General features: G+C 38.2%; 1 protein-coding gene across 1 annotated transcript in view; it reads right to left on the reverse strand.

The window, feature by feature from the left end:
- CNTLN (centlein) overlaps positions 1 to 15,840 on the reverse strand; it is a 427,627-nt gene that overhangs the window by 388,937 nt on the left and 22,850 nt on the right. The window lies entirely within an intron of this gene.

Below are 15,840 nucleotides of genomic sequence, written 5' to 3' on the forward strand. Positions count from 1 at the left end.
AATTTGTTTTAAAATGATCTATGATCTCTTTACTAGAGTTATGGAAAAATTGTCCCTTTATTAGCCATACATTCTTTTCAACAGAAAGGTCCAGTTCTATGAATCTATTTCCCATTTCAATGAGCCTGTCCATGAGTTAGAAGGGTGTCTCATCATCAGTTTGTGTAATACGTTTAAATTTGGTTCAAGCCTGAGGTTTCTCAGCACATGCTCGCATTGCTCTTAGAAGTACAACCCTAGCAAGATGTAAGACTGAGTAGTCTTTGCGGTCATTATACTGCCAGTTAGGATCTTCAGATGGCCAGTGTACTGCATTGGGTCCTCAGGGTTTGTTAGCATGGGAGATAATTTTAGTCCTCTCCCATTCTGTTAGGAAAACCCAGAACAATTTTTCTACATCTTTATAAGAGGGATAATAATCATAGAAAATATTGTCAAAATTTTTATTACTGTTAAGGGTTCTTCAGCGAAAGATAGGCAATTTTCTTTGAGATCTTTTATATCCTGGCTCGTGAAAGGCTTATTTTGTTTCAATGTGACCACATCCCCATCAGGTGCTATTGTGGACACTTCCCTTAAGGGAAAAAGGCCTGTAGCACAGTTATCATTTACTGACTGTGGGTAGGCCATGTTAGCCAGGAGTTGCAGACCATGAGCAAATTGGTTTAGAGTGCGAGAGAAGAGTTTCTGCACCTGAGATATAGTAGAGGGACCTGGTATTCCTATGTTAGAGGAAACAGGTTTGCAAAAATCAGGCCTGTTTTGGGGAGATTCCTCTTCTGTCGTTTTGGCTTGTAAGTGATACATTATCTGGTTCAATTGAACTTCTATGTTGGCTCACATTCTCTTTTGTTGTGACCATACAACCCAGAGAAAAAGGGAAACTACAAGCCACATAGAAACAAGGGAGTAGTCTAGAACGCTCTAAGTTCTTAATTGGGCAAAACCCGCAAGGGTTTCTTGTAAAGTAGCATTTATACTGCTGAGCATTGTGATCAAAAGGGCAGATTAAAGGGAAGTGGAAAATAGAATAAGTTGTTAATGTATATATTGATTTGTTTATTTATTTAATTTGGGGGTGGGGCAGCTAAAGGGTTTTGTATAATTTTTTTTCAATTAAATGGTTTTGTTGGAAAAAATTAATTATAATTTATTCATTTATATTAAATATAATTTGTTTATAGTATATAGTTTGTAATTATATTAAATTTGTAAAAAATTTTTATTTAATATTAAATTTAAAATTTTTTTAATTAAAAAAGTTAATGCCTTTATTTATTTATATTTGGTGTATTTGCTCAGCAGGAAGAAGGGGGGAGAAACAGAAAAAAGGGGAAAAAATTTTTTTTTGCTCTCTATTGACCTCTGGTGGCTAAGTGGTCACACTACAGAAGAAAAGGGTAGGAGTGGCAAGCAAGGGGCGTGACTGTGTTTGCCAGAAACCAAAATGGAGGATATGGTACAAAACAGGGCAGATTCACTCTAAAGCCTTCACAGTCAGAAACTGGGGGTTGAAGCAATTACCTTGCTTTTTTTTTAAACCTCAGTTGGGCAGTGAAGCTAGAAAGCAGGCTCGGGTGGATGAAAAAAGGTCAGGACCTCCCCACACCAAGGCAAAAAGCCCAGCAGAGGTTAGGGGATTCTGCAAGGTTAAAAGACTTTCTTGCACAGGGGCTAGGGGCTAGGGGGTGTTTTAAAGCTTACCAGTCACAGGAGTAGTAGGCAGGTCAGCTGGACAGTCTAAAAAAGGTCCATAGTGGCAGGAAACCTCAATAGTAAATAAAGCAGCTTAAGTCTGGTGCTCACTGCACCTTGGAGCTGAAAGCAGCCTTAGGTTTTAAAACCCCGCCCAGCCAGGCAGTCAAGGGGGAGGAAAAGCGCTTGGAAGGCTCCGGGAGACTGCAGTGGTCTAAGGACCCAGCACAAGGGTAGAGCAGGTGAGGAAGGCATGTGAAAGACACCTGGGAGGGAAAATGCATGGATTGGGAAAAAAATGGGAGGCAGCCACTTCAGCAAAGGTTTTATAAAGCGGCAGAAACCACCATGGGGGAAGGGGGGGAGGCTCAGCTGGGAACTATTTTCACAGGGAGTTTAAAAGTCCCTTCGTGGTCGCCAACTGTAAATTTCAAAATTAATATTCAATTGCCAAAAGTATGATATTTATAAGGATTTTATTTAAAGCACAGGGAAATAGTCTCAACACAACCTTAACACGCTGCCTCCTCTCTATGATAGTGAATTCTATCAGACATTCAAATAGCACCTAATCCCAATCCTATACAAATTATTTGATATAAGCAAAGAAGGAGTCCTAACGAATTCCTTTTATGACACAAATATGGTACTGATTCCAAAGCCAGGGAGATCAAAAACAGAGAAAGAAAACTATAGACCAATCTCCCTAATGAACATAGATGCAAAAATCTTAAATAGAATACTATCAAAGAGACTCCAGCAAGTAATCAAGAGGATCATCCACCATGTTCAGGTGGGATTTATAACAGGAATGCAAGGATGGTTCAACATTAGGAAAACCATCTACATAATTGACCATATCAACAATCAAACAAACAAAACTCACATGATTATTTCAATAGATGCTGAAAAAGCCTTTGACAAAATACAGCATCCATTCCTATTGAAAACCCTGGAAAGTATAGGAATAGAAGGACCATTCCTAAAAATAATAAACAGTACATAACTAAAACCATCAACAAGCATCATATGCAATGGGGATAAATTAGAAGCCTTCCCAATAAGATCAGGAGTGAAAGAAGGATGCCCATTATCATCTCTATTATTCAACATAGTACTAGAAACACTAGCAGTAGCAATTAGAGAAGAAAAAGAAATTGAAGGTATCAAAATAGGCAAGGAGGAGACTAAGCTATCACTCTTTGCAGATGATATGATGGTCTACTTAAAAAATCCTAGAGAATCAACTAAGAAGCTGGTAGAAATAATCAACGACTTTAGCAAAGTTGCAGGATACAAAAGAAATGCACATAAATCATCAGCATTTCTATATATTTCCAACACATCACAGCAGCAAGAGGTAGAAAGAGAAACACCATTTAAAATCACCCTAGACAATATAAAATACTTAGGAATCTATCTACCAAAACAAACACAGCAATTATACTAAAACAACTACAAAACACTTTCTAAATAAATAAAACTGGATCTCAACAATTGGAAAGCCATTAATTGCTCATGGGTAGGACGAGCTAACATAGTAAAATGACATTTCTACCCAAATTAATTTACCTATTTAGCGCTATACCTATCAAACTACCAAAAAACTTTTTTACTGAATTAGAAAAAACTATAACAAAGTTCATTTGGAATAACAAAAGATCAAGAATATCAAGGGAAATAATGAAAAAAAATATAAAGGAAGGGGGCCTAGCAGTACCAGATATTAAACTATACTATAAAGCAGCAGTCATCAAAACAATATGGTACTGGCTAAGAGACAGAAGGGAGGATCAGTGGAATAGACTTGGGGTATGTGACATCAGCAAGACAGCCTGTGATAAACCCAAAGAACACTACTTTTGGGACAAAAATCCACTATTTGACAAAAACTGCTGGGAAATTTGGAAAACAATATGGAAAGATTAGGTTTAGATCAACATCTCACACCCTACACCAAGATAAATTCAGAATGGGTGAATGATTTGAATATAAAGAGGGAAACTATAAATAAGTTAAGTGAACACAGAATAGTATAATTGTCAGATCTCTGGGAAAGGAAAGATTTTAAAACCAAGCAAGTGTTAGAGAAAATTACAAAATGTAAAATAAATGGTTTTGATTATATAAAACTAAAAAGCTTTTGTACAAACAAAAACAATGCAGCCAAAATCAGAAGGGAAACAACAAATTGGGAAAAAATCTTTATAACAAAAAACTCTGACAGGGGTCTAATTACTCAAATATACAAGGAGCTAAATCAATTGTACAAAAAAGCAAGCCATTCCCTAATTGATAAATGGGCAAGAGACATGAATAGGCAATTTTCAGATAAAGAAATCAAAAGTATCAATAAGCACATGAGAAAGTGTTCTAAATCTCTAATAATTAGAGAAATGCAAATCAAAACAACTCTGAGGTATCACGTCACACCTAGCTGATTGGCTAAAATGAAAGAAGGGGAAAGTAATGAATGCTTAAGGGGATGTGGCAAACCTGGGATATTAATGCGTTGCTGGTGGAGTTGTGAACTGATCCAACTATTCTGGCTGGCAATTTGGAACTATGCTCAAAGGGCTATAAAAGAATGCCTGCCCTTTGATCCAGCAATACCATTGTTGAGTTTGTACCCCAAAGAGATCATAGATAAACAGACTTGTACGAAAATATTTATAGCTATGCTTTTTGTGGTGGCAAAAAAACTGGAAAACAAAGGGATGTCCTTCAATTGGGGAATGGCTGAGCAAATTGTATTATATGCTGGTGATGGAATACTATTGTGCTCAAAGGAATAATAAACTGGAGGAATTCCATGTGAACTGGAAAGACCTCCAGGAATTGATGCAGAGTGAAAGGAGCACAGCCAGAAGAACGTTGTACACAGAGACCAATACACTGTGGTAAAATAGAATGTAATGGACTTCTGTACTAGCAACAATGCAATGACCCAGGACAATTCTGAGGGATTTATGGAAAAGAACACTACCCACATTCAGAGGAAGAACTCAAGGAGTGGAAACAGAAGAAAAACAACTGATTGAACACATGGGTTGAGGCGGACATGATTGGGGATTTTGATTCGAAACTACCACACCAATGCAACTATCAACAATTTGGAAATAGGTCTTGATCAATGACATATGTTTAAAACCAGTGTAAATGTGCATTGGCCAGGGGTGCAGGGAGGGTGAGGGGTGAAGGGGAAAGTAGGAGCATGAATCATCTAACCATGTTAACTTTTCTAAAAAATGAATATCAATAAATGTTTAAAAAAAGAAATAGTCTATGTATTATGGCCATGCACTCTTTCAAAGGCAACAAACCTAAAAAGGTAAAAGCCCTCTCCTCGATTTTAAATGCTTGATTTGGTTAATAAAAAAAAATTTCAATTTTCCAAACTATCATCAATTTATCCCAAAATTAGGGTAGTTAATTCTGCCTCATAACAATAAAACCATCTGATCCTGCCAATCATAAAGCTATACAAAGTAGGATCTCAATTATTTAGGTCTTGGATCCAAAGTTTTTATTCCTACTTCCTGCATAAAATTTCTCTCAGATATTGAATCCTTTTAGTGAAGCAAACCATGTCATGGTGAATTGGGAAAGAATGTTAGAAGGAGAAGAATTAGTTATCTTATCAGTTTGATAAGGATTAAAAATCTTTAAAAGTTCAGATTGGCTCTAATGATGTAAAAGAGCAAGCTTATTATATTTAGAAAGGCCTGTCCTTGTAAACAGGATGATCAATTCAGAACAGGAAGAGGATTTGAAGATCATCTATTCCAATTCACTGATTTTGCAAATGCAGAAACTTCCTAAGCACTGAAGGGATTTTCCCAAGTTTCCAAAAAATAAACAACAAAGCTTTATTTCAGGAACTCAGATCTCTGTATCCAAATAAGCATTTTTGATGCCTCAATCTAATCTGCTGTTTAGTCGTAGAATGTTTTTTAATTTTATTTTTATTGTCATGCAAAACATACTTCCATGCTGGTCACTGTTGTCAAAGCACACATACATAACCAAAACCTAAAAATAAAACCCTCTAACATTTCTTTTTCTGAAGGTAGATATCATTCCCCAACATGTCTTTCAGGATTGTCCCAGATCACTGAATTGTTGAGAGTAGTAAAAGAGCAATACCAAAATGAGAAAGACCTCTGTTAGGTTAAATACATGTGAAAAAACAGAGGGATGATTAAGAGATTTTATTTTAAGAGTACAAAAGGGTAAAATGAAAGTAGACTTTAAAGAAATAGGAAAAATAATAGTAGACTAACAGACCTAAAACACCACAGACTAAATCTTACAAACCCCTCCTCCCCCATATTTTGTGGAAATAAATCATAAAATGGAAAAGAGGGGAGGTAGAGAATAGAGGGGAAATGGGTAATGTACCACATATAAACACAAAAGTGAACAACAAAGGAAAGGCAACCACTATTGTGATTCATGAAGAAAACAGAGAGGTGGTAAAGAAAGAAGATCGTCTCATCACAATGAAAGGAGAAAGGTAACATTCTATAATGGGAGACAGAAACTTTATAATCAATCTAATCTGAAGGGAGTCAGTACAATAGGAAAACACTTCTCCTCAGTGTTATGTCTTCAAGAAAAACATCCTGGCTCAGGAGAGGGAAAACCAAAATTCCTATCGGCAACCAGCACCCAGAAGGATAAAAAGACATGGACTTAGGAAGGAAATTACATGTTAAAATGAGAAAGATAATGATCATTAAGAGGGCAAGGAGCAAAATGATATGATAGGGAAAATAGGTCAATTCCTACCATGGTATGAAATGCCCCAATCTAGCAAACTCAAAATTAGTACTTCAGAAATTTTAGTTCCATAAAGAACTACTGTTCAGTCATTTTAGTTGTGTCCAATTCTGTAACTCGATTTAGGATTTTTTGGACAAAGATACTGGAGGAAATTTGCCATTTCTTTCTCCAGCTCATCTTACATATGAGGAAACTCAGGCAAACAGGGTTAAGTGATTTCCCCCAAGTCAAATAGCTAGTAAGTGTCTGGGGTTGGATTTGAACTCAGAAAGATGACTCTTCTGGAGTCCAGGCCCAGTACTCTATCCATTCCTTCTATGAAGAATAAAAAAAAACCACTAAATATAGAGGTCCTACTCTATAAACCAGAGATTTTCTGAGTGGCCTAGGGTGGTCGTCGGATGTAAAGAATGAAACAGATTGGAAGCACGCTTGTTAGCTCAAAGTGCTTCAAGGTACAATGGAGTCACAGGTTTATTATATATGAAATTAAAGATCCCTTTCATCCAAAAGCACAAGGAAAGTTTCCCACAACTACACAGAGTTTTATTTTTGCCATAGACAAAATGAAAGCCTTAGAAGCTTCAGGGTGTAGATAAAACCTATGCTAAACTATCAGCTATATTTGTTATCACTAAGCCAAGTCTGGGAACATTTTGGTAGGACAGAAAGCCCCTGAATTTTTCGGCCTTGATTGTCTCAAACAACTTTTTTGAGACCCATCAGTTTATTATAAATCTGGGCAAAGTGCCCCTGCTAAGGTTTCGGCCTTGACTTTACCAAGAAGCTGCATTCCTGACCAAAGGGGAAGAATGTTAACCTCTTGACTTCTGGTTTGCTGAGAGCTCAAAGCTTTTCAGCAAGACCACATTGCTTTTTAAGAAAAGGTTTGAATTATGAAAAGGAGTCAAAAGAGTCATCTCAGATTTTTATCTTAAATAACCCAATCCAGTCTTACTCTGATAAGAGCAGTGGGTTCAACACACAGCTCTGCTGGGCTGTGTTGACCTTTTGATGGGGTCCAGATAAAAATATCTATTCAAGATTCTAATTTCTCTTAATGCCTTCCCACAACTAAAGAAGGAATATATAGGTTATGAAGAAACAAAAGTTCAGTATAGACAGAAGAGGAAGAACAAAAAGAACAAGATTAAGAAATTCTTCTTAGGAAAAGGTAACAATAAAAGAAAAACTAATACTACATGTTTTACTTGTACCACTAAAAAGTGTAGTATACAGAATTGGGGGATATAGTTTTTTCTAGCTTTGGCTGAGTTCCAAAATCAGTTGGGCTTTTAGAATCTTGAGGAGAGGGGCAGTTGACTGGATCTTCCGTGGAGGGAGGAAGTCAAGTAGCGAGCTCTTAGATTATCTAGCTTCAGTATTGAAATTTAGCCTAGCATTGATATATTTACTTAAGAAATTATTATTTTAGATAGACCCTTTATATCTTCCTTTCCTAATGCCACCCTGCCTTCCCTCCCTTACCTTAGTGGCTGTGGAGTTTATAAGGAGAGAAATTAGAGAGGAGTTAAATCTGTGAAGAGTTATCTAATTGACAGCATTATTTATAATTTAATCAAATCATTATTTATTCCCTTTAGATAGCATTTTGTAAAACTGAATAAGGCAGGTCCTTACTCAGATTCATCTTCACTTCCCTTCCCCCACCTGAGGTTCCTGAGATAACTGATAGGCTTTCCTTTAATCCACCTTCCTAACCAACATCCTTCAAACAAATAAACCCTTTGTGTTTCAATAGTCCTATTTAGTGTAATTTGTCTGTTAGTTATCAAGAGAGAAGAAGAGGTAAAGAGACAACATACTCTGGGCTTAGAGGGAAGCTAGGGCATCCATCTTGAAGGAAGGTGTTACTTCAAAATAGGTCCCTTCCTGTGAAATTAACTAAAGCCTGTTTGTTAATTTCAGTCTAGTCTAATATATATCCCCCAATTCTGTATACTACAAAAGACAATAAAATACAGAACACTATAAATATAGTAAAGGCATATTTCTCTTCTATTGCTGAACTGAGATAAATTTGGTTGCTTCTTTCATAATGTTTTCCAAAAAAGACGATTTTATCAGGAATTGATGATCAAAAGCTGCCATCAATACTACAGACTTCACATGCCACAACTAAGTGAGAAGCCACTTACTATCATCAGCTATAAAACCTAAACCAACTCTATGAAAGCAAATCATGCCACAATGAAAAAAATAAACAAGTGGAGGGAAAAGTCTTACTTTTGAAATTAAACTTTATTGACATTTATATATACTCCTAACCTGTATGACCATCTCCTTGGAAACACATCACCATTAAATTGTGCGCTCCGTGGGGACAGGGACTGTCTTTTGCCCTTCTTTGTATCTGGTACTTAGTAGGCATTTAATAAATATTTATTGACATACTGAGACCACAGCATAAAGAAATGTTTCTCTTGTGATGTCTTTCTGGTGACCTGCAAACCAATTCTTTCATTTACTTTGCTATTTACTCAAATTCCCAGAAACTTGACATGTTTGTGTATTTCTGCCTGTTTATTATGTTTCTACAGGTCTTTTTATAACTCCCACTGAATCTATGTCTATAATATTGTTATAAAACAATGCATAAGGTTTTCTGTTGTCTTCAGTGAAAAGATATTTTCTTGATAACTGACAAACAAGCTCATAAAGACTTTATATTCTCTACATCTTTCAATTAATTTTGAAATGGTAAAACTGAAAAAGTGCATTTTTGAACACTACTTGTAAAGGTCTTCTTGAATCAATATCCTTAGTGAAGATATCTGTGATTTGTGTAGAGATAGCTCTGGAGAGCTAGAGGAGTAGGCAAAGTAGGAATGACATTCTCTTGATCCACCTTTTTTTAAGCATTAAAAAGGTCTAAGATTTTTATCATCTCCTTGGCATTTATACCTCCCTTTACATATCAATGTTGATGCTACCAGAATGGAATCCCTCTCTGTACAGGTGGTTCATTCTGGAAGCTTCCCCCATCTTCAGTCTCTTTAGTATCATTTCTACCTCCTCTGTAAGAACATCCTGTAAGGACTGTAATATTAAGATCCAAATGTTGGGGTTCAAATATACTTGATGAAGAAAAAAATTTTATCATGATTTTACATGTACTTTCCATTTTACTTTTTGTTTGTCATAATCTTTCCATTTTTTCCCCTAGATATTCCTAGGCATCTTGCCATCCTTTCTTTAAATTTGTTTTAATGTTCATTGTTTCCCTCTGCTATATGAATAGGCATTGCTCATACTCATACAACAACAATCATTATAATATTTTATAAATGAGTATATTCTAAACTAACATCACCTTTGGCAACTAATCATCTCCCTCTGGCAAATCAGTCAGTTGTTTACTACGGTGTTGTTTGAGCACTTTTGTTCTTGTGGCAATTGATTCATAATGGTTAAATGTATATATATGTATGTATATATATAAATATAAATATATATATATATATACAGTATAATCAATGCCAATGTCATTTCTGTTATCTTATGTCTCACTAATGAGTGTCAATTGCTTAAGATCAGGCATGTTCAAATGTATGCCATATTTTTTCTAATTATTTTTTCAATTTCTTCACCAATTCTAATTTTATCTCCAACAAGTTGATGATGCAACTATGCAGGCAGCTTCCCTTCCAGAGAAGGGTACACATTCAATCTGTTTCCTAATAACCCATTCCCAATATCAATTTCATTAGCATATCATATCTTAGGGCTCAGATGTCTCATATGGTTGTCTGGCATCTGAAAACATCTCTTCTTGGGCATTCTGGAATGAATCTGTACTCTGAGTAGTTCTCATGGGAAAGGCTTCTCTTAAAAGATATGCTTCTTTGAAACCAATAAATCATCCAAAACTACAGAAAATTAAGTTCTAACAATTTATTGGCTGTTACCTAGTGCCTGATATGGATACTGCTATCAATAGGAAGAATCCTAAAAAGAAATCCATGAGGGTCTGACTTTTAACATAAGTCCTTCTGGTAAAGATTAACATTTACCAAAGTAGATGTATAAGCTAAAGTACATAAAAGGAAAAATATTTTGTTTTAAATTAAGCTTTAAAAAATCTTTCAATGAATTCAATTTTGAATGAAAACAAAAAAAATTATAGAAAAAAATTTTATATCACATCCTTATCTAACACCTTCCTTGGATGATAATATCTCTGTATCAACTTGAAAGAAAACCCAAAAACACAAACAATACAATTCTTAGCAGGTAACTAGCATCTTAGTGTTTTTAATAAGAATCATCAGTATTAACTGATGTGCAGTAAAATGAGCAGAACCAGAAGAATACTGTACACAGAACCTGAAACAATGTGGGACAATCAAATGTAATTGACTTTGCTTCTAATAGTAACACAATGATCCAGGATAATTCTGTGGAACTTATGAGAAAGAATGCCATCCATATCTAGAGAAAGAACTGTGGGAGTAGAAATGCAGAAGAAAACATTTACCACTTATTTATATGGGTACAGGATTCAAGGTTTTGGTTTTAAAAGATTAATCTATTACAAAAAAATGAATAATATGGAAATAGGTTTTGAGTGATAATACATGTATAATCCAATGGAATTGCTTGTCAGCTCCAAGAGAGGGAAGGGAGGAAGGGAGAGAGAGAACATAAATCATGTAACCATGGAAAAATATTTTAAAGATAAATAAATTAAATTATATTTAAAAACTTAAAATAACTATGGGAAAAATAGGTAAGAATCAGCAGCAACTCAAATATCTCACTGGTGTGTAAATAGAAATGTATAGCCCTGACCTACATTAACCAGCATCCCTTTCCTTTCCGTCCCCAAATTGTGTGCTTATGTTGTATAGATAAATGTGTGTGTGGCCCTGCCCTTGAGCTCTCTTCTCCCACATGTGCAATCTGGGAAGCTTCTCTTTACTAAGGCTATCACTTCCTCTATTTCAAGTTATTATTAATAAATCTTATAAAAATATAATACTTGACGGATTAGATATTAGATTTTAATCTTACATATCTGGATACCACTTTGGGATACAAATCTACTCATATAGCTTCTCAGTAAAGATGGTGGGTTTTCCCAGTAGAGGGGCCCTGCCCCATAGAGAGCTCCTGCCCCGCAGCCATTCCTCCCCCACTGCTGCCACTGTTGTTTGCACCATTGTGATCACTGTCACTCCCACCCCACAACATTTCCTGCTCCTAACACTTATGGCTCCCCAGCTGTTTCAAGCCTCTGTTGCCTGCTTGCTGCCCCACCTCACTGCCTACTTATAAGGTTTAAACTCCCTGCACAGCCTCAGCTCAGCAGGGGTGGGGGTGGGGCCCCCTTTTCCTTACTGGGCAGCTGATTAGCTTCTAACCCCTGCCAGAGTCCTCTGCCTTAGCAGGGGGTCCTGATCCTCCCTCCTAGCTAAGCCCTCTTCCACCCAACCCAGCTTGCTTCCTAAACTCCCTCCCTGCCCTAACCCTACCGGCCCAGCTCTCGTCTCTCCCTCTGGAGCAAATATGCTTTTGGGAAGAAAAACGCAAGCCCCAAACACACCTCGCCTCTGCACCCAGATCTTCCATTTTGGTTTCTGGCACATGGACTACCTTAACCCTGTCCCCTTACTCCCACCAGGATCCCCAATTGTTGCTATACTACTTCTTGGTCCCTAGAGGCCAGTATTCAGCACTCAAATTTTTTCTGCTGAGCTGGAGGGCTGCTTTTCTACCACCAGAGGGCAGCACGAATTAAAAAATTTTTTTAATTTTTTAAAATAAATTTTTTTTTGCAAATAAAGTCCAATAAAGTCATATAACATTATACAAAATAAAATAAAATAAGAAAAAATATCCCAGCTTCTCCTGTTTACAATGGCAAGCAGCATGAATGCTACTCTGGAAGAAAGCCTTATGGCTTCTGCTCAATTGGGAACCTTTAAAGTCTTGGAATACCTCCTTCTCTTTATATTTCTAGGAAATTTTCTTTTCCTAATCCTAAACTTTAAGATGCAACAGGCTACCATATGGAAAACTAAAGCTAAAATGAAGGACGAAGTGCAAATTCAATTGGACAATTTTAAGCACTCCTTGCATGGTCCAATGGCAAAGGAGGATGTCATCCAAAAAATGTCTCATTTTTGCAAGCCTGTTCCCAAAACGCCAAGAGGAAAGTCTTATTTCTCCTGAAATAGAGATGGAAGACCCCTCTCCTATGTCTCAGATGGAGAACCTCCTCTCTCATGCTCTGCAACTCCTGGCTAACCCTCCGCCCCCTGCTCCTTCTCCTAACACCCCATCCTCCCCTTCTCCCACCCCATGACCACCAACTCCAGCCCAGAGGAAACCTTGTCCCTCTACCATACTGGTTCCTACCCATACTGCCTCGGTATCCACAGACAACTCCTAAGAAACCATGACCACTGACTGATTCCTTTAAAGACCTTTTCCCTTAAGGGAAGTGCCCACAATAGGACACAACAGGAATATATTAAACTTAAAACATCATACACCTTTCACACCCCAAAATATAAAGGAATTGAAACATGTTACCCGTAGTTACAAAGAAGCATCGATAATGCTAATGAAAAAGATGGCCCATATTATTTTTCAATATGAACCTTCTCATAAAGATGTTGAAAAATTGTTCTAGGCCTTTTTAACAGATTGTGAGAGGAATAAGATCATCTCTCATGTTAATAAAGCCTGAGCGTGCAATGCAGTATACTGGCCATCTCAGGATCTTCAATGGGACTATAATGACCCCAACGACTATTTGCAATTATATTATGCTAGGGAGGCCATTCTCAAAGCAATGCAAGAATGTTCTGAAAGGCCAGGTGCATGGACTAAATTTGAATGCCTTAAACAATCCGATGATGAGACACCCTCCCAATTCAAGCATAGGCTCACTGAGGTTGGAGGTAGATAACTGGATCTTGAACTTTCTACTGAAGGGGATATTGGGCAAATAAGGCAACAATTTGTCAACAACTATTGCAGAGTGGTCCAGGATTACTTTAAAACACACTGCCCAAATTGGCCTGAGATGGATCTTGAACAATTGAGGAGAACTGCTGTTTATGTTTCTAAAGGCCATAAAGAGAAAAAGGCAGAGACTAACAATTTACTGGAAATGACTCAGAAGGAACTAAAATCTCTAAGTGACAGAATGGATAAATTTTAAAAAGTACATAGTACTCAACCAATGGCACTTGCCCCTCTCCAAGAATCTATAGATCCCTTACCTGCCACTTATGTGAGAAGGGCCACAAGATGCTGAACTATAGGAATTTGTTCCATGCAATCAGAAATAATACCTACTGGAATAATAATTACAGAAACAAAAATAGGACTAATAATTACAATAATGATTTCAGGAATCGCAACTTTAGTATTGATCAGAATTCTAGGAATATAAATCAGACAATTGATGACTCATACCAAATGACCCTGAAACAGTATATTTTAAGTGGAGCTCATCCCTGAACTACTAAGGGTGTTAATGCCCTTCAGGGGGAAGCCCAAGGAACTACCCAAAGATTATGAAGTGTGTGGGGTGGGGGGGAGGGGGATGGGAGCACAGGAATCAGAGGATACAACCTTTGATTTATCAAACCCTGATGTCTTACTGACCATTGTTCCTATCCATTGCCCCCTCCATACTGGTGAGCCTCTCATAGCATTAAAAATTGGTAACACCTATTATGATTGTCTTTTGGACACTGGAGCCTCCAGATCTGTATTGAGGAACACATCTGATTCAGATTGCAAGTCCATGGGCTCAATAAATATAGTGGGGGTATCGGGGACACCCCTAAAGGTTCCAAAACTTTCCCCTAGGATAGTGTCTGTAAGACCCTTGACAATGGAGCATTCTTTCCTCTTGCTGCCTGGCTCCACTATAAATTTACTGGGGAGAGATCTTTTATGCAAGCTTAGAGCCACAATATCTTGCTCTTCAGATGGCTCTATGTTACTGCAATCAATTGCCTGAGGAATCCTTAACTTTGCTCCCTGTACTTCTTTCAGAAAGCATGAGATGAAGGAGTCTCCACTTTTAAAATGCCAACTGAGTCTCCCTGGACTACATCATCTTCTGATGTTTGCCTACTTAAATCAGCTGTCCCTGTCCAAATTAAAACAAAATCTAACCCACCTCCTTCCATTCCTCAGTACTCTCTCTCAAAGGAGGCAATTGAGGGCATTACCCTGATAATAAATTCACTAATTGACCAAGGTATCATAATTCCCTGTAAATCTGAATACAATACACGCATCCTGCCTTTTAAAAAAAACCAAAATTGGGGCCCGATGGCAAGTATCTCTATTAATTCATCCAAGATTTGAGGGTTATAAACAATCACGTTAAAAAGAGACACCCTGATACTTTTTTGGGACTTCCGGTTAAGATGGCGGCAGTATAAGGAGCAGCTGCTCGATCTCTCCTGACCGAAGCATACAGAACTCCTCAAGGGGAAATAAAAACGAGTCCAGAGGAATGAAGGAACCCCACAAAAGGGCGCAGCATTGAAGGTACGCAGAATCGGGGCATTTCCACACTATAAAGGGGTGAAACAGCTCTCACTAAAACGCGAGAGGAGGAAGCCCCTCCCCCACCCCCCACACCTCCAACAACGCAAAGCACAAGTGGGAAAACAGGACTGGGGCAACCAGATAATCACTGGCAGCCCCAGGGCTTGTACCTGTGTGCTGCAAGATGAGGGACCCCAGGTGGCTGGGGGCACACACGGACTTTCCCCTAGCGTCCACATGGGTGAAGGCACCGCCTGGGGCCAGGACAAAGGCCTCTAAAACATGGCCTCTCCCAAGCACTGAAGGCATTGCCTCAGGTGCGAATAAAGATCTCCAGCCCACGGACTTTCACTACCTTCTGTGGGGGTGAAGGCAGTGCCCTAAGAGCATCTGTGCAGGCAAAGGCAGTGCCCTAGGCTTGAATAACGATCTCCAGCCCAGGCTTGGACCTCCAGTGAGGACCCGGTACCGACCCAAGCGCGGCAGTGGAAGCAGCCCCAAAGACTGCTGAAGGAACCTTGGGCAGAGGGGCAGACCGGGAACAATCAGGAGGCCTGACCCCGAGGACAAGGAGACGGGAGCCCCCCGGAGCTTGCAAGGCCCAGGCAGACCCTGAGTGCAAAGACAAAGCGGGAAAAGGGGCGGGGCTAACAATGGCCAGCAATAAGGAAGTCCAGAAGAAAAAGACTATCAAGAGAAACTCTGGAACACTGGACAACTTCTACACAGAGAAAATCCAAACCTCCCCAAAAAAATGAAAGCTGGTCACAAGCTATGGAAGAGTTTAAAAATGAAATGCTGAGGAAGATGGAAGAAATC

The sequence above is a fragment of the Gracilinanus agilis genome, chromosome 1 (assembly GCF_016433145.1).
Source record: "Gracilinanus agilis isolate LMUSP501 chromosome 1, AgileGrace, whole genome shotgun sequence".
NCBI classification, from domain to species: domain Eukaryota; kingdom Metazoa; phylum Chordata; class Mammalia; order Didelphimorphia; family Didelphidae; genus Gracilinanus; species Gracilinanus agilis.